Source organism: Cydia splendana, chromosome 8, assembly GCF_910591565.1.
Source record: "Cydia splendana chromosome 8, ilCydSple1.2, whole genome shotgun sequence".
NCBI classification, from domain to species: Eukaryota; Metazoa; Arthropoda; class Insecta; order Lepidoptera; family Tortricidae; genus Cydia; species Cydia splendana.
Genome location: NC_085967.1, coordinates 18,445,155 through 18,465,986, shown reverse-complemented (window position 1 = coordinate 18,465,986; position 20,832 = coordinate 18,445,155). Strand labels below are relative to the sequence as shown.

The following is a 20,832-nucleotide window of genomic DNA, read 5'->3' as shown; positions in this document are numbered from 1 at the left end:
GGCCTTGAACTTGACGCGCTTATCAATAATTCGTTCTGGTTCAATGGACCGCCCTTTTTGCATGAACCAGAATCTGACTGGTTACCTAGTACTTTATCGCGCACTTCCGAAATTATACCGGCCGATTTACCTGAAATAAAAACAAATACAATTAGTATGACAAGCCAAATTAACACCGATGTATTCGAATTCGACAGGTTTTCGTCTTTTAACCGCTTACGGCGCGCGGGTGCTTATGTTTTACGATTTATAAATAACACACGCATTAAAATCAAAATAAATCGTAAAACTGGCCCGCTGACTGTTGACGAATTAAATGCATCGATGCAACATCTGGCGCGTCTTTCGCAAATGAAATCTTTTCCTGTTGAGTATGATAAGATGATAAATAACTTACCTGTTAAACACACGCGCGGGATTAATAAATTAAATGTCTTTTTAGACACAGATAAACTGATAAGGGTCGGCGGTCGTATTAGTAATGCGACTAGTTTTTCATACGACAAAAAACATCCGATTTTGCTTTGTTCGAAACATCGTTTCACACAGCTTTTGTTTCAGAGTGAACACATACGATTACTGCATGCGCCTCCTAGTCTCCTGCTTGCTACTATCAAAGGCTGCTGGTGGCCTCTCGGAGGCACTAATTTAGCAAAGCGAGTGGTACGCACCTGTGTAACCTGCATTCGCATGAAGGCGAAGACGTTCGCGCCTATTATGGGTAACTTACCTTCGCTACGTTTGGAACCCGGGTTCGCCTTTATGAGCTGCGGGGTAGACTACGCAGGGCCAGTATACGTACTTAACCGTAGGGGAAGGGGAGCTAAGCCTCAAAAGGCATACATCTGTCTGATAGTTTGCTTCACGACGCGCGCGGTTTATCTTGATTTGGTCACAAGTCTTAGTACCGAAGGATACCTACTCGCACTTAAACGCTTTATTTCGCGCCGTGGTAAACCTAACGTCATATATTCCGATAATGGCCGTTGCTTTGTAGGGGCGATGAAAGAACTTTCGTCATTCCTACAAGACAATGCGAGTAGTATCATTGAGTGTGCCGCTAATGATAACATTAATTTGCATTTTAACCCCCCTTACGCTCCACATATGTCAGGTTTGTGTGAGAGAGCTGTACAGTCTTGCAAATATCACCTGAAGCGCGTTATTGGCAACGCGAATTTAACTTATGAAGAATTTAGCACGGTTTTGGCACAGTCCGAAGCCCTACTGAATTCCAGACCCATGCATCCTCTTTCCACAGACCCAAACGACCTTTCCGCATTAACTCCAGCTCATTTCCTTATTGGCCGACCGCTGACAGCGCCGCCCTGCAGGGACTTGACGGCAGAGACGGGCCGGCTCCCACGCTACGAGATGCTGGAGAAAATGAGACAACACTTTTGGCAGCGGTGGTCGAAACAATATATTTCTGAGCTGCAGACCAGAACGAAGTGGCAGACGCATGGCCAGGATATCGTTCAGAACTCCTTAGTTCTGGTCAAGGAAGATAACCTACCACCCCTCAAATGGCGTTTGGGACGGGTGGTAGCTCTGTTCACAGGACACGACGGAGTCTCTCGCGTCGCTGACGTGAAAACAGCGAGCGGGATCATACGCAGGGCTTTCACCAAGCTTTGCCCTCTCTTGATGACGCCAGAGAGTGAAGCTGCGCCAGCCCCATCCACATCACCACAACCACATTGAAAGCGGGTGCTTTCAAGGCCGGGGGCATGTTCGCGAGCCTAACGCCATCTAGCGGGCATCCCAAGAAGAGGCGGAGTTTCCAAGCACGGCCGCGCGGGGGCGCGGCGACAGCCTCTACCACTTTACCATCTTACACGGCAAGGCACACAAGCCGCTCTCGCGATTTTTGCCAATTTTTATATAAAGTCGCCATACTATCAAAGTTGTATAATATTCATTTAATTTAATATACAATAAAACAATTTTGTAAAATCAAAAATAAGAAGAACTCATTGAAGAGCCCCGTCTGCTGCTCCTGAGACCTCCTGAATCGCTAACCTCCCAAACAATAATAATGAAGACTATCTATAATTAAACTTAAAATAAAGGGCCTATAAATAAAGAACGTCCTCCATTTGCTACATTAGTTACTTACTGTAGATTGCGGCCTAAACATTCCATCTAAAATAAAAATATGAAAATAAAATCGCCGCTATACTTACTCAACCTCGTATCTACAACACTCATTTGATGACAAAAACACCCGTATTCCGAATGAAAGAAAAGCGACATTTCCATCAAATGATTGTTGCAGATATGAGGTTGAGTAAGTATAGCGACGAAATACTATCACTCTTTTGTTACTCGACTTTATTCATGATACGGCGCCAACTTGAGAAAAACCCAAGTATAATGAATGAACCGTCATATTAAACACGTACTAATGACCGTTACGTAGCGAGCCGACCGGCCAGTCGACTACGAACCGCGTAGCGGGCTACATGTCTCGTAGCGCATAGCGACCGCGTAGCAGTCTACGAAGTTCACGACTACTGTCATTTTGTGTTCGAAACTGTGTGTAGTGGAAAAGTGTGTGATTATTTTATGTGGTAAGTACCTAGATTTTGTAATTAAGTAAAAAAATAATTTGTTGTAAAATTTTAATTCGTATGTATTTTATGTAAGTAGGTAGCCACTTTTATAAAAAAAACTATTTTTATTAATAATTATCTACTTTAAAATATTATAAAAAGGACTAAAATTTGTAATTATTTTTGAGACTGCGGACAAAATTTTACATATATACATAAATGTAGGTTTAAAATAAGATAAATTTAAGGTATAGAGTTACTTCTCCAGTGATTGATAATGACAATTTTAATATATTGAAATATGAACATGCATTGAAATATGAATTAATTACACATCATTCTATATGTAGTTAATCTACATATGTCCATTAAATTAGTAAAAATTGCTTGTAATATGCAATCAAAGCCAACAAAAATCTCACTGGTTTAAAACTTAGAATACTAGTTAAATACGTATACTTAATTAATTATTAATTATCATTTACGATTTTAAATACTTAAATTTATTAAAAAATATTGAAAATAATAAATTTACTTAGTAATAGTATATAAAAATACATACTAGGTACGTACTTAAAAAATAAAACAACTAAAATTAAATGTAGCTAAAAATAAAATTTCCGTCTATACCATGGCCCCTCGGCAAGGTGCCCATCACGCAGGCAGCGTTCCCGCGCTGTATCGCGCTAGCAATCCTGACGAATGTATTATTCTCTTTATTTATTTGTCTTTTTAGGTTAGGTATTTATAAATGTGTTATTATTTTAATATTAACTCACATCGCAAGTACCTTTACCTATCACATAGCTACATCTTCTTTATTAGTAACAAGAGGTCGATTTTTTAATTTCGAGCGCTCGATTTCGTCACTGGAAAATCTGTGAAAAACAGCGAATTGATATTTATGAAATATGAGCAATAGGAATTGGGAATCTAGTGGTATCGACCCCTCGATTTCAATTATAATTATTAAAATTTAAACGCCAGTAGTAGAAATATATTGAAGAGATGAGCTACACGAAATCGAGCGCTCGAAATTCAAAAATACATCCCACGCCGTATCTAGTATACCTACAATCACGAATGTATTATATTTTTCATGCGGTTTTCACTTACCAATAGAGTGATTTTTGAGAAAGGTTTAAGTGTATTTGTTAACCCTTTACCAGGCTAAGGGATATATATATCCCACATACGGCACTTCAAACATGTGTTCTATTTTCGATGAGTAAGACTGACATTCGATTGTCATTTTTGAAATGTCAGCCTGGTAAGTTTACCCGGGCGAATCCGGGGCGGGTTGCTAGTTTACCACTAAACGCGAGTAGCAAAACTTACTCTTACTGACCTTACCAACACCAGGCGTGGCTCACTCCGCGATTTCGTCGCTTTGCTACAGGTAGCTAAAAGTAGGTACATCCGTTCCACACCAATTTTGGGGAAAACCATAAACCGCGCGTGGCGCTGTCGCCACCTAGCGGCTATATCTGTGCTGATAGTAACAGACGCGTTTTGTTAGAGAATAAGTCTTCTGTACTATTATTTATTCTGTGCCAACACATACCTGGAAACAATGTATCCAGGAAAGCCTAAAACAGACTGGACTCATTTATTTTTCTTCCTACTCCTAGCACCCATTTTGCAAAGCAATAAATCCAGGAAGATTTGTAACGGAATCCCACCTGAAAAAGCTCTCGAATTACTCCATTTCACGGAAAATCGTGAGATTCACCTTATAATTATGTATGAGATTCATTTAAATTTAAATTTTACGGATTGACACAATTCCTTTTTTTATTGAACGACAGGAGACTAAAAACAACGTAATATTGAACTTTATTTGGAATAATGAGGTCGCTTACAGTTCTTAATGTAGCTTAATTTCCGTTATGTAGGTATTTATATTACGGAAACCATATCATAGGTATGTAATGTCCCTTACATTGGGTACATACCTCTAATATGGTTTTACAAAAAAAATTGTTATTCGACTTATATATTATACTTATACATATTAATTTTACCCTATCATTTAAGGGGCCCACTGATTAACAGTCCACCGGACGGTATCGGCCTGTCAGTTACAACAAAATTTTGACAGTTCCGAACAACTGATAGGCCGATACCGTCCGGCGGACTGTTAATCAGTGGGCCCCTTTAGAAACCATGAAACAAACTTAACTTGTTAGACTGAATCGATTTGAGAAGCTATATATTTACAGGCTTTATTCGAATTTTAGTTATTCAATTTGTTTCAGATATGAGACTGCTCTGTTAGTGTCAAAAGTAACGTTTCTGGGTGAAGAAATGTCACTTTTGACACTGACAAATCAGTATCATAGAGTCTGTGCGGAAAGAGAAGAGTCGTAGAATGTATTGAGTCCCATACATTTCATGACTCTTCTCTTTCCGCACATTCTATCAGAAACAGATCGAATAATTAAAATCCGAATACGCCTGTCAATCATACAAATTTAATTTTGAAAATTGGAAACTAATGGATCAGCAATGGAAACGGCGATTATTAACCTTTTCGACGCCGTGTCAAACACAAAAGCTGTCACGCGGACGCCACGTCACCGAAGTATCAAAACTGAAATTGAACTTTATGCATATGCACGTAGGTCTAGGTTGCTCTGTGGTCTGCGACCGATTAATCAGTCTTTGGCGTTGAACCTGCGATGCGGATATATCGGTCATTGGCGTCCAAAAGGTTAAACAATTATTGGATTTCTGCATGAGCTAGGTAATCTAACTATCCTGTATAACTAAACTGTTTGCCTGAGACGATTCTGATTTCAATAATCAACAAATCACCGTGCATTGGAACTCGATTCAAGACCATGGGCAACTTTGTATGGAGTTTGGTCCAAAAACCAACAGAAATGAGAGTTAGGTCATTAGCAAACATCGGATTCTAGATGTTTGGTCATTAGATTGAAAACGTCACAAATTGTTAAAGGACTATGCGTCAAAATGGTTCAAAAACCAACAGCGTTGAGAATTAAGTCATTAGATAATTATAGTGCGACATGAAATAGTAGAAATTAAATGAGGGTGCCTCTTTCTACGTAACTGTCAAATTTTTTTACGTAAGATGCTTAAACATGGCAACATTTCAGTATGGAATTTTTTTGGTTCCATTTTATTTAATTTCTACTATTTCATGTCGCACTATACCTAGGTATTTCTATGTACTTCATTTCGTTATATGGGTGTCGCAGTCGGATCATATAATCCGCCGTATTACATTACGGCTAGCCGTTTTCAAAAACAGGGGCGTTTTGAAATGCGGCGGTTTAACGATTAGCCGGATTGAATGCGGCTGAATGAGAATCCGCCGGATAGTATTCGGCGCCATACGTTCTTCAACACGGCTAGCCGTAATGTAATACAGCGAGTCATTAGCCGCCGCTTTGACAGTTTTTAGTTCCCATTTTTATCACTCGTGGCGCTGCCTGACAAACGCTGGGGTGTCCATCAAATCTAGAGTTCGTCGGACTGTTTCTTTTCAAAAAACATTTCCTTCGCAGCTTAACTAGACGGAGCCCCGCCTCGCGGGGCTCCTATTTCTGAGCGATTTGCCCTTCGGGCATCTGAAGCTACCTAACGAACCTAACCTACCTACCTATTGATTTAGTGAGACGTCCGTGAAAACATTACAGTTTGGGGAAAAAAGCGTAGGTAGGTAAGTAGGTTAGGTTCGTTAGGTAACTTCAGATGCCCGAAGGGCAAACCGCCCAGAAATAGGAGCCCCGCTTGCGGGGCTCCGTCTATTTAAGTTGTAAAGGAAATGTTTTGGAAAAGAAACACATGTAGTGCGGTGGGACCATGGTAAAAATAAATTACATTGCAAACATTGTCAAACTCCGGTTACGTAGGCGACCGAAAGAACTGGTCACTCTACAATCTAAAATAGTAGTACGATGCGGATAAACGTTGGCCGCCTTATTGAAGAACGTATCACAATGACAATCCGGCTAATCGTCGAACCGCCGCATTTCAAAACGCCCCTGTTTTTGAAAACGGCTAGCCGTAATGTAATACGGCGGATTATACGATCTGACTACGACATGGGCACCAAGCGGCATTCAATTGCAGAACTGAGATATTAGCATGTTAGTCAAAATGTCGCTACTCTTATTACCTAGGCAATAGAGTTCCAAGTAAGTAAATAAATGGCTGCACGGTAGATTATCGCGCACCGGTGGACTCTATTGCCTCGCTAAAATACCGATATCTCAGTTCTGCAATGGAATTCCGCTTAGTGCCGATAGAACGAAATGAAGTTCATAAAAATACCTATCTAATAACCTAATTCTCAACTCTGTTGGTTTTTGAACCATTTTGACGCATAGTCCTTTAACAATTTGTGACGTTTTCAATCAAAAGGTACCACATTGTCGGTTGTCAATATGGTTGATTTCAAATCGAAGCTTTATGGAAATAGCGCCTTATTGACCGTCAATAAGTGCCCTTTTGATTGAGAATGGCACATTTGTTACAGTTTTAATTGACCGAAGCGAAGCGAAGGTCTACGTTTTGACTTGGGCATTTTGCTTTCGTATGTCCGGATGTTCTCCTCTACAGGTCGCAATTCTTAACCGATTCTCGTGAAATTTTGTGACCGAATTTTATGACTAAATAAAATTTTTTTGTCAATCCGGTTTTTGGAAATTTTTAAAAATGGCGGAGTCGTGATACCTGGCGCCTAAACAAATAGTCGTATCGATATCATAAGACTTTTTTCTTTTTGAAACATGTTTACAGAGTTAATAGCAAAAAATGCAGCAAAAAATTATCGCTGGTTTAGGCGGTATTTAGATATTTAATTTTAACTAATTTTAATTTGAGAAAGAGTAGCTAAATTTCGTCAACCCATCTAAGAACTACCTGGCTCAGTTTGTAAACGTTCGCTTTTTCTGTTTGCACAGAGGGTCTGGGTTCGATCCCCAGTAATTGTATGCTGGGATATTATAACTTTTTGTATTTTTTTACACATAAATTTCGTATTGTTTTTCTTTAATTTACTATACACCGTGTTTTTATTGAATTCCGTTAACTTCGGGGTATAGTTAAGTACGTTTATAAGAACTAAATGGCATAGTTAATTTTCAAAAAAAATTTTTTTTTTTGTTTTCTTTTTTGTTTTTTTTTTTTGTTTAAAAAGTAATTAAATGTAGCATATAGCGTTGTTGTAACACGGGCATTACATTTAACTCAACCAAACAATTGAAATCTGTGACATATCAATGTCATTTCGTACATCAATCGACCGAGATTGTACTTAAGTTTAGTAGCAAATGTATGAACTCATTCTAAACACTAATCAATATGTAAGCCGGCCCTAAGGCAAGTGTACACGCTTGTAGAGGCCTTATAGTAAAAAAATAAATTATGGATTATCTCCGAAATGGACTTAATTAGAACATCGGCGTCTTTGAGAAAGTTACTTGATTTAAGCTCAGGAATGCACCCTTGAAATTAACGGAAATCAAAAAAAACACGGTGTATTTAAAGCTCTTAGCACCATGTTATTTCAAGCTCTGCTCGCGAGGTCTACAGCTCACAGAGCCACTAGTGTTATTTTGATACAACCTTGAAAATAGCTCTCGCTGATTATTGCCTGAAAATGAAGTGAAACTCGTGCGTGAGGTTGGTACCTTGGTCCAAGTTGCATTGCGTCTCACTCTCTCACTAAGCAAAATGTGAAATGCAAATACACATTGGACAAAGGAACAAGTGGAATACCAATTCCACTTTTGCACGCATCTGAGGGTGGTCCCTGAGATGCGTCAGATGCGTACTTGATCAGCCAGACGATCGTTAAAGTCATATCCAAACCAGTTTAACACATTAACGAGTTATTAAAATTGAATCGGACTTTAAGATAATTTATTTACCCGGGGCGATTCTGATTTCAGGAATCAACAAATGAATCTGAGCAGACGTCAATGGTTCCATTTGCAGGCTTGAATGCATTTCATGAAACAGAAAATGGAAATGCATTTATATATGTTTATGAAGTTTCAGCTCAATAGAATAATGGAAAGTGGGTCTAATTTAACTTGCAAGATTTGACCCGAACAAACGTACTTTATAAAAGTTTCTTCTAAAATAATTATGGCACAAAATTTTGATAGGGGTTTTTAATCTTTAGCTTTAGTTATTTTAATTGTAGTTAGTTTTAGTTTTATATTCATGTTATAACACTTATTATTATAATAAATATTTTTGGCGTAAGTATTATAGGTCCGCGTCATTATGGGGAATTGAAGTGTGGTATATGTCGAGGTTGAAGTGGGACGAGTGTCACTCAAATGGCAAAACACAGAAGGGGAATGGCCTGCTTTTGACAGCGCTGAAATTCACGTGTCAACGCCATCAGCGTTAACACTATGAGAATACACGACGTGTGTACCTGTGTCCCTTTGTTTGACATAAAAATTTAAGTCATAATGTATTGTTTGTCATATTATCATTAGTCATAATTCTGAAACCGTTAACTTTTCAGGATTTTCGTAAGGTTGTCCTATAGGTAGGTTAAGTTTGTTTTATGGCATTCCTGAAAAGTTACGCGTTTATGAGAAAAACAAATTATGACTAACGAAAATGCGGACAAACAACATTATGACTTAAAACTTTTTGGGAAACAATAGAGACCTACCTGCTTGTAAATACAGAGCGTATAAAAAAACTCTCTCATTAGTTTTTGAACAATCAATAGGTCCTTTACTGGTGTGGTGAACATAAATTATATAGAGCCTTTAAATTTAATTACATTAAACCTTCACATAAAATACGAAATTCTTGTCTTATTTTAAGCTTGCTCCCAAAGGCAATATTTCCTCATTATTATACTGTTTCAGTCCATGTGTATCTAATAAGCCATTTTCTCTGTATTTTATTGTCTCAAAAATTTGCTATAAAATTTTCATTACCTACTTATTTCATAATGGTGGTGTGTTTCTGCTTTAACTGAAACGAGTTCTACATTTTATTACACCGATTTAATTTAAAGATACAAATTTTATACGCGTATTAAAATGAGAATAGTACTAATAGAGAATTCATAGACTTTTTATCACATTTGAACGGTTGTAGGCATTCCCCGTTTATGTGAATCGTAAAAGAAACTGAATGGTCCTTTTTTAGGCCGCGTTGTGAAATAACTTGATAGTACTCCTGTTATATAAAAATGTTATGATTTTTCTTCAATATAATTAAATGACAAATGTCATGCAAGTGAGTAATTAAATATATCAATGAAACAAAGACAACACTTCCTTGTAGGTACGTAGAACGAAAAATACGGTATTTTCCTACTATCTAAACACATTTCTTTATTAGCCTTTTGTTTTAGTTTCCCTCTACCGGGTAAAGGCCTGAGTCTCGTTTTCTCCACTCGACACTAGAATGGGTCTAAATGGTCCTTTTGCCTCTTGTTCGGTCTGCCTGCACCATCTATGGTATTCCGTAGGTCCCACTCAGTAACCATTTTGGCCCACCTTTCCGGATCCATGTAGGAAAGATGTCCAGCCTAGTCCCACAAGCCCAGGGGTCTTGAAACCTACATCTACCTACAGTTCTGGAGGGTAGTTCTATGATTCTAATTCGATCAGTTTTGCAAACACCTAGTGTAGTGCGCTCCGTCGCTTGCTGGCAAACCTTGCCGCGTAGCCAACATGCCAATTGCTTACGCTCCCTAGCGATCGGAAGGCAACTGTCACTGTCGTACTAATATAGAAGAATGATAAAGAGACACAAAGCGTTTCGTTGTCGTAGCGATAGGTAGCGATTGACACGTTGGCTAGGCCGGCTTGAGCATCGACTTTATAGAATCTCAGTTAATGACCAAGTTTTAGCACCGTAGATTAAGATAGGCAAAGTGCACATCTCGAGGATTATGCTGCCGTGGGTTCAGTCAGTACAGGTTTTGAAAAATCTTTGTGCTTTTTTAGATCATATTATGATTGCCAAAATATGAATAGATACACTATTAACCTCATGAATTAAAAAACTGATTAAACAACTTTTGTTCGATGGAAAAAAATTATAAACTAAGTCTAAAATGTCTACATATTGTATATCTTGCCCATCTATAGTTCGATTTTTTAACTTAGAAAGAAGGTAAGCGATCTTGACATGTCTTTTAATTGGAAAACGCAAACCAGTAACTATTACTTATGAAAGCAAAAGAATATAAATAAATGATCGTATTAGATTCATAGTTGTTACATATTTGCCGTGACTTATTTTTAAAACGTGTTTTTCAATAAAAAGACACATCAAGATTGTTTACCTTATTTCTAATGCTAAATAAATGAACTACCACTACCCTACGTTTAGCTTGATAGGTCATCAACTGAGTTTTTCCTCTAAGTATTCATTGTCACTCAAAATATCTTCAAATTCATCTCAAACTCCAAATGCTCGCCGTGCTGAAATCTTGCAGCAACACGAAAGGACACAATGAAAAAGTTTTACAAAAAATGTGTCGTATTTTCAAACAATTCACATGCGTCTTCTATTCACTAGCCCTGGACAGAGACAAGTTAGTGATAAAGAATGGTACATCATGCAACGCAATTTTAGCGCACACTTAGATACGTAACTATTAGGGATACTCGAAATTTGGAATGCGCTTGGAGTTATGATTTCAGTTAATATAGTTACACTTACTATATAGCATTACAGTATTGAGCAGAGATTTAGACGCAACTTGCAGTGCAAAAATATAAACATTAGGTTTAAGATTATTTATTCTCATTAAGAATTTGACAATTCGCTTATATGAGAACTTAAAACTATACAAATACATTTATTTTGCATGAAATTAGCGGAAGAACTAATAACATGGAGGGTATTTAAATATATAGTAAAATAAAATCAAGGTAAAAAAACAAGGTGATTAGTGGTGCATTGTACGGTTAACATTCCGTCTAATTACTTGAGATGTACACAAAACGATTTGTAGTAGACAGTAAGATAAGGCCCAGTTTAACTTGTTTTCGAGATTCGTAATAACCATGCGTCAGCGGGGATCATCCCTGTACTGGTCGGTATAATGCATAAGTAGACCGTAGGTGTCACGAATATGTGTCAACAACCTCGCTAATCGTTTCCAATTACAGTCTACGCACGAGCTTTAAATAATTGTAAGAGGGCTTCACCTCTATGCGCCCGCGCAATGTGCACAACAATTTTTCCACTTATTCAGCCCAAAAATATTATCCGTATGATCTGTGCAGTCTGTACAGTAAATGTACTCCCAAATTGGCTGTTAAAATGTTACGAGTATATAACATCGTGTGATAGAGACAACATGATATTATTGATAGCGTTTTATTAACCTTCTGAGTCCCTGAGACCTTTATAAAGGATGAAATCCAAATGGAATTTTGAATTAAAATGGAAAATAAGAAGGTTCCAAATTCAAAACTGCAATAATGACAAGGGGGACTCAGGAGGATAAGTATGTTATCCCTGTCACATAGTGGTATATAACAGTCAATGTAGTGTGGAATTCGTATGATTGGCAGTCTATTTTATACTGGTCTTTGCTTTAGTATTGTGTTTTATCTGTGCAGACGTTCGTCGCTCGCCTTAACGGCATACTTAGTGGAAACTATCCAGAACAGCTTTAGGGAACATGGCTCCAACTCGAAACAACTCCACGTCTTCCGGCAATTATTTCAATTACACGTACATTCGGCAGCAGAAGTTTCTAAGCGGAAGAGGTGTTCAAAATGATCTCGATGCGACTTTATTGTTAAGAGAATAAGCGCGTGTCAGGGTAATTTTGAACACCTCGCCCGCTTAGCGACTTCTGCTGCTGACTGGACATTTAGCAACGTAATATAGGCAGAGACAAGTCAAACTAGAGAATTCAATCTCATTTTGATTTCGGAATTAAAAAGTAGTGGTTTTTTATTTAATCGTATGGGATAAATAATCACAAAAAAATCAGAGATATTATATTAATCCAGATACTTTGTCGAATTTTGTAACCTGGCTCTTTTGCGTCAAATCCGGTAGTTCTGATTTTTTGCAGACTTGTTTATGATGTTGGCCCAATGAATAATCCAAGTTTGTGACTTCGAGCGCCGAACGCAACTTTGTCAAAAATCGAATTACCGCAATTTTTTTTTAATTTGGGCCATTATAACCCTAAAGTACTAGTTTTTGATAGTAACTTCCTAGGGCGTACGCAAAATGTACAATTTTACTGTATTATATCAGGTATTTCACAAGTTTATATCCAAGGTACTCAGCCATTGAGCTGCGTCAGAAGTAAGTGAGAACAGGTCATCGTGGCTTCCAGGCTCTCAGGGGGCACTCCTGTACTTAGTGTAAGACAGTTTGCGATTCGGCGCCACTGTCGCATCTGGGCGGCAAGATAGCTTTGGGGCTGTCCATAAATTACGTCATCGATTTTTGACGATTTTGGATTTAATCCCCCCTATAATCATCCAAAAATCATGCTTCAAATGACCCCATTTCCTCCTACTTCATGCTACCGTCATCCGATGTCCAGACCCCCCCCCCCCCCCTCTAATTTGAAATGACGTAATTTATGAATAGCCCCTTAGTGGATGACTGGATGACCGCTCCTCTTTACAAACGTAGCCTACATTTTCTTCTCTAGATATCTAAAGTTTTTAAAGAACAAAGAGAGCCTTGACGAGCTGGTGTGGTGAAGATATATTTTCTACTATGTTGATATCCAGAGAGCAATACGTTTGTATGGAGAACGGAGAAGTGTTCACATGATACCGTTCAGGGTTCCCCTATCTTTGGCATATTTTTTTTTGTAATAATTCTATTGTGCATAATAACTTTAGGCATAATATACTGTTAGCATAAACTCGGTACTGGATTGTTGCGCATACATACTCTACGCATAATTTTTATTGATCGAAGTATCTTTTGGCATAAATTTAATGTCCGAATCGAGACCTGGTATCTGTTTCATTTCGCATAATTTTATTTGTAATAATTTATTTTTGCATAATTCGCCATTAAGCATAAAGTAATACAAGCATAAAATCTTATGGCATAGAAATGTTTTGCATACTTGCAAAAATCATATATTTATGTTGTAGGCCGAATATTTTTTGGCGGAAATTAATTCGCCGAATTTTTCCCAATTCGCAACTATTATTTTCTCATAATTTCATTTCTGGCAACAATTTGTTTTCGTGAACCTAACCTAACCCACTTTTCAGGCAACAGTTTGTTTTCGTGGGGTCGCAGTTCTAGCCTAACCTAACCCACTTTTGTGGCAACAGTTCGTTTTCGTGGGGTCGCAGTTCTAACCTAACCTCACCCACTTTTCTGGCAACAGTTTGTTTTCGTGGGGTCGCAGTTCTAACCTAACCCACTTTTCAGGCAACAGTTTGTTTTCGTGAGGTCGCAGTTCTAACCTAACCTAACCCACTTTTCAGGCAACAGTCCGTTTTCGTGAGGTTCCAGTTCTAACCTAACCTAACCCACTTTTCAGGCAACAGTTTGTTTTTGTGGGGTCACAGTTCTACCCTAACCTAACCCACTTTTCTGGCAACAGTTCGCTTTCTTGGGGGTCGCAGTTCTAACCTAACCTAACCCACTTTTCAGACAACAGTTCGTTTTCTTGCTGGACGCAGTTCTAACCTAACCCACTTTTCTGGCAACAGTTTGTTTTCGTTTGTTTTGTGAGCTAAAAATCTGTATACATCGAAAATGCCAATAATATGTTCCCACCCAAAGTTTCAAAAATACAATAATAATGTTTTTTTTTTACGAATTATAAACGTAGGCAGAGCTTTTAGTTAAGTACGGCTCTGCGTTAATGAGTCAGTCAGCCTCATATTTAAGTGTTTAATGCATTGTTAAATATAAATTAGACTTGGATTTTATACAATCTGACGCTTTCTTTAATTTTAACATTCGTCGAAAAACATTCTGCCAAATGTAGCTTATGACAGATGCGTTTTAGGTCATACAAGTTATACCAAATAGAAAGAATCTAAATACGTTTTCTTCGATGTAAATATTCGCCTAAATCCTATTATGGTAAACAGATTATGCAAATCACATTTCGGACATTTAAACAAACGCAAAATAAAATTATTCGTATCAAAATTCGGCCATGATAGTAGTAGTCTATTTAAGATTCGGACTTTCGGGCTATTGCATATTATACAAACTGAAGCTTTCTGCAAATATAACATTCGTCGAAAAACATTTCTGCCAAATAGGTTATGCCAGATGCGTTTCGGGTCACAAAAATTATGCCAAATAGACGGAACCCACCGTTCAGTGATGCATCCTTACGTACCTAAGTATTTATGAAAAATCCACGACGCGGCGCGCTAATTCTTTCTTCCGTGGAAAAATCCATTTCAAATAAGTCTGGCAACCAGACTATAAAATGCAGTTTGTCAGTAAATAAGAACAAAATAAAACTATACTCATCTCTTTCTTTTGGCTGCTAGTACTAGCGTTAAACAAAACTAGTATGATTCTTTCTGTCTATATTTGAAATGGGACAGTTCCTGGCCAAACAATATACATGTATAACCCACGCAAAAAGTTTAATATCAGAACTGGTAAGGTTTAGAAACGTCAGAAAGGTTATCTGACATTAAGATAGTATTTACTTTACTGTAAATCGCAAAGAGCCCTTTCGTATTTGCCTTTGAAACCGCTATTTGAACAATCCTCGTAGTTTTCAATACCGAGATTTGTTTTAGCTTCGCGTATGTTGATGTTATCCGCCACAGTTGGTTTATAAACGGGTGCACAATTCTAAATGGAGATTTGTTCTGCGTAGATAAAAGTGTGTACAGCAGGCGTATTGTGGATGGTTTTATCCACGTGATAAAACAATTGTCACTTTTTAACACCGCTGGATGGAAAGTGACAGGCACCGTTTTATCACGCTGTCACGTAGATAAAGACGACCATCATATCCGTGAATGAACAAAGTTTGTAAATCAAAAGTTTTTGATAGCATGTTACAGACTTAAGGTGGGTTAATAATAATAACTGTGTACTGGTGTACCCCTTACATTTCATTAAAGTGTCTCCCAAAGGTCCGGAACACCATTGTTCCGTGATGAGAAAGACATACATATAATAATAATAACTTATTATTAACAACGATGGGACTTAATCCCGTAAAACTTAATTTTAAGTCCCGATGTTGTGAATAATAATGAGTAAAAATCGTGAAAGTTTAAATCAGTGTTTTAGGTAGGTTGTTGCGTTTGTATGAAGAAGCGGGTCATCCACTAACTTAATCAGAAACAGTCATCGTGAAAATTACACTATTTATTCGTCAAAACCCGTTTACCTCCCTCGCATGTCTGAGTTTATTTTGAATACTACATTAAGTGCAATTTAATTCAGTAAACCCAACATTTTCATTTCACCACACAGTCCAGTTACTCGGAAATAAGTAGGTAACTAGGTCGGTAAGTAGCTCAAATGTCCCGAAAGTCGCAATCTCCCGGTCATTAAGGCAAGAACTTGAAAACTAATGGCACATAGTTTATTCAAAGTAATTGTGTTTTAATTATGATAGTGGGTACGTTTCCATTTATTACTATAGCACGGGTTTTCGGGGGCAGGGCCGTAAATATTACTGCCAGTGATCAATTAAAATACTAGTACCACAATAAGGTACTAAATGGTTATCAATACCGATAGTTAGAAAACAATCTCCAAATCAAAATAACAAATGTGACTCACTCTTGAAAACGTTATCCATGAAAAAGAAAACGTTATTATTTAAAAGCGTTAGTCATTTTCATATCATTATCTATTTTCACCTAATCTAATTAAGTAAAAAAAAATTACACTTCATTGTAAAAATAATTAATTTTATTGTAAATATAATTATAATATTTAAAAATTACATATTAAAGGTTAAAACTACCTAATTGCTTCATAAGTAAAAGACGTGTCAAAATAACACTTGGATATCCAAGCAGCATACAAAATAATATAATATATCGTGCAGAATCAGCCGGTAAAGGAATGGCCCGGATACCAGTCTAATATGTCATTTCTATTTCACTCGCTTTGCTTAAGCCCCGCAGCACACGCCACGACTTACACTTAGCGCTACTTGCACCATCCCGTGAACCCGGGGTTAACCCGTTAAACCGTTAACCCAGCGTCAAATTGTACTGGTAACCATGGTAACTCCAGGTTTAACCTGTTAACCCCGGGTTAGTGGGATGGTGCAAGTGGCGCTTAGTCGAGGAACTTTCTAGCAGAATGTCAGGAAGCTCAATCCATATATGTAATAACATCTTATTATGTCAAATTAGAGTCAAATCAAATTTTCTTAAATAGCTCAGAGTTTTGCTTGTGAATCATATATTAGGTCGATAAAAAGTGGTCAATAATTTTCATTTCCTTTATTTTAGTATCGCACGGTCTTAATTAAGTGTTACTTTACTTATTTAAAAAAAACATTAAAAAACAAGAGTTGCATTAACAACAAAATATTCAATCCTATTTTCTAACACTTTTGATTCAAATTTCACTTTTCAATAATTAAAATGCCGCAGACAGCTCTGTTTTAAAACTTTAAATATTACTGAGGTAGTTGTTTGAATTTGGCTTCAAAGCTTATCATTGTCAAACCAAAACTTTGCTTCATTCCTAATCTAATTTGAGAAATCAAAACACTAGTTGACTGTAAAGTGTAAGAGATTTTCTTACTAGCGATTCTCTATTGAAATGCTTCTAAATGGATAGGGGCCATTTACTTTTTTAACGTGGAAAATTGTATGTTATTTATACTCGATTAAATCACGTGTTCTTAGAAAAAAAAGTGTTCCTAGCTTTATTATTTCCATTCAGTTACCATGGACTTTGTACAACGGTAACAAAAAGGAAGAAACGAAAAAAATGTAAGGTTTTTTCTCGTATTAGGATCGAAAGACCTCGTGATTCTTAGTAAAAATAACAAAAAATATGAAATTTGAAAAAAAAGACACAAATTTAAATAATATTGCCCACGTTTGTAATAGTGACGTAGGTATAGTGCGACATAAAATTGTAGAAATTAAAACATTAAAGTGAAGGAAGCGAAAGAGGTATGTCAGGATCATAGCAAGTGGAAATCCGTGGTCTCCGCCTACCCCTCCGGGAAATAGGCGTGATTATATGTATGTATGTAAAACATTTCCATCCTAAATTGTTGCCACGTTTAAGAATTTTACGTCAAAAATATGACAGTCACGTAGGAAGTGGCGCCCTCAATATTTTTTTACAATTTCTTGTCGGACTGTATGCTGCGAGCCTAACGTATCCGCCGTTGTCACGCGTCCAAATAAGCCATTTGTTTCCCGTATCTCGCGCGCGAATGACGGATGGTCCTAGAATAAACCTAAGGGCGTAATAAGACCTTTTTTTAAGGCGTCGGTTCGTGAGCTCGTGTAACCTTGTATAAGCATGTAATGTATTCCCATGGGCATATAAAAATACGCAACAGGGATAGCACGGAAAAGGATTTCGTGAACGTAAAAACATTTTAAAACCAGCAAATATTTGCTTTTTCCTCGTTTCGAATCCTATTTTCTTAGTTAAGTATGTTCTCATGTTTTGAGCTGAAAAAGTTATGTAGATTATATGTTATTTGGATTTATAAAAGGAAAAAACATTAAGAACCATTTTTTTTAAATCTTGTTAAGCACTTATTTGGATTATCTCAGTATAAGTGACATTATGTCTATTAAGTATAAGGTCAAAATATAAACGTGATATTTTTGTGCTTGTTTGTCTTAACTGCTGTTAACCACCTGCACCTGCTGGTGGCTGTATAATGATTAATGGGCGGACGACGGATGCAATATACGTCAAAATCATGTCAAACGGTATATTACGTAATTAAAATTGGTTTAAATAAGACAACATGAATTTGACGTATATTGCATCCGTCGTCCGCCCATTAATAATGATTCCAATTATACTCTGTATCTTTAGGTATTTAAATAAAAGTAAACAGGGTAGTTATAAAATTTATTGGTTAACCAACCAAATAGAAAACCACCAGGATCTGTCACTGAACGACCTGACTTTAACCTACATTATTTGATCATGTAATGTTTTTATCTACCCTCAACTGGCTTAAGGAGTCATTTGAGGGTATATTTTGTTTACTATTATTTAAATTTAAAAAAGATACAGACTATAGGTATCCTAATCGATATATACTCGTATGTTATGGACCAAGTGATTATCAAATGAGGGTGCTGGTGCACAAATGTGCTAAGATATTTTTTTTTCCTTCAATTGTCAAAAACATTGCATGCATTCATATGGTGCAGTGTCCTCTTACTACAGACGGGCCGTGGGTCCAACACATCCAATGAATTAGGGGGCATTCCACAAAAAGGCCTACTTTATCAAGGACGTGACGCGTATGGCAGCTACCGTCATTACCTGCAGAAATTTGTATTATATACCGTTAAATTTAAAGCTAAGTTATCAAAATATATACAGTAGCTAAGTTATGAAAATACAAACAGTGGTACTAGGTACTAAACAGAATTAATAACTAGCTAAAATCTAAAATAGGCCCCTGAGGCATTGTACCAAGTGGTAACCGATTATGTGGTTTGCTCGAACGCAGCCCTACGGTAGGTGTCAATGGTGACACTAGGACTGGCGCGACCCGGGCTGTCAGAAGAGGTTCGCCCGCCTTTACTGCGTCGGAGTGTGATTTACTTGAAGCTACGCCTGTTTTCCGAGTTTTATGTATTAAATCCTTTATTTAATGATGTATGGTGTTTTCTCTCTTAACACAAGGATGCTGGCGGCATTTCCTCGCTGTATCGCAATGCTGATACGTTGTGTGAGGTAGCCGCCAGCTCTTCGGTCACCAGTTACGTCAACCGTTATCAAACGTAATCATGCCAAATATCGACTACCAGCATCACGTACTTCACACTTTTCTGGAACGCCTCTAGATATATTGATGTGTTTGTTGACTTTCGACATCACCAAAATAAAGGATGGAAATAGAGGTAAGAGGATTTTACGACTGTTTAAACTGTAATTTATACGGCTTTTTGAGGAAGAGATCGATTTCGAAAAGAAAAATTTAAAACTCTAGGGGCTTACTTATTTAAGTCTTATAACTAAAGGATCAAATTAAACTACATTAAAAGTATTAAAACATATCAAACTCTCCATTCTACCATTCTCCATTATTTACCATTATCTTTTGTTAGGCTCTTCTCTCTCGTTAATTAGAATACTGCAAAGCCTTCTATAGATTCATGTTGTAATCCTATTAACACGATATGACCGGATCTTATTATTCGACAAACAGTCCAATAAAATACAGCGGCGTCTCAAAGTAATTATGACTAATTGTTTCGGAACAAAAGGAAAAATAAATTGAATCGGAACCCAAGCGGCCGACGGAAAGATTTACATTTTTATTCAACATTACGAAGAATCTTTAATGGGAGTCTCCGAGGAATTTCCGAAAAACAACTTTATGCTAGATGTAATTGTTTGAGAAAAATATACGAAGTGTGCGCCAATTCGATATCGGCATTTCAAATCCTGTCTTATCAATGATTTTTTTCTGATCGCTTAGAGTAGCGGTCGGCAACCTTTTTTTGCGTAGTTTTAGTAGCGTAGTTAACGATGAGTAAGTTGACTCGGGCCGCACTTTGTTAATATTTATGACTTTATCAGACATTGTCGTTTCTCAATATTACATAGCCAGAGAGGCTCGCAGGCCGCAAGTGACAGTTTCACGAGCCGCATGCGGCCCGCGGGCCGCAGGTTGCCGACCGCCGTCTTAGAGGGTTGTTACAGTAAATGTGAGGTGAAATTTTAAGATGATTTTTAAACCTGGACCAGATCTTGGATAGCGGGATAATGTAGTTAAAGATCAGATCAGATAAGAAAAAAAGAGATTTTGAGAATTTTAAGAGAAACAGGGTTGTTTAAATGTTATACAATGTAATTTGATGTTTTTTTTTGTTTAACCCGTGGAGCGCCCTAAACAGACACGTGTGCTGGTAACTAATATAGGAGTTCCATACTACGGTAATTCTGGGGCGCTCCAGGGGTTAAAGAAACTCTTATTTAATTAAATATCCTCCTCCTCTTTCCTTCCCGGCCGATTTCGGCCACAGCGACTGCATTATAATTGTGCCTATGAACTGAGCTGGTCCGCTCGCTCGTGCGCTCTCATGTGACTGATTCGGATTTTGAAATAGACATCTTTTAGACATCACCAAGATACGATAACGATATATTT

At 37.4% G+C, this 20,832-nt stretch overlaps 1 protein-coding gene across 2 annotated transcripts in view; it reads left to right on the top strand.

Moving 5' to 3' along the window:
• The first annotated feature begins 2,452 nt into the window (after positions 1-2,452).
• LOC134792971 (cell adhesion molecule DSCAM-like) overlaps positions 2,453-20,832 on the top strand; it is a 97,167-nt gene continuing 78,787 nt past the window's right edge. For both annotated transcript variants that reach the window (XM_063764462.1, XM_063764461.1), the window contains exon 1: positions 2,453-2,573. The gene's annotated coding sequence lies outside the window, so the exon portion shown is untranslated. The remainder of the gene's footprint in view (positions 2,574-20,832) is intronic.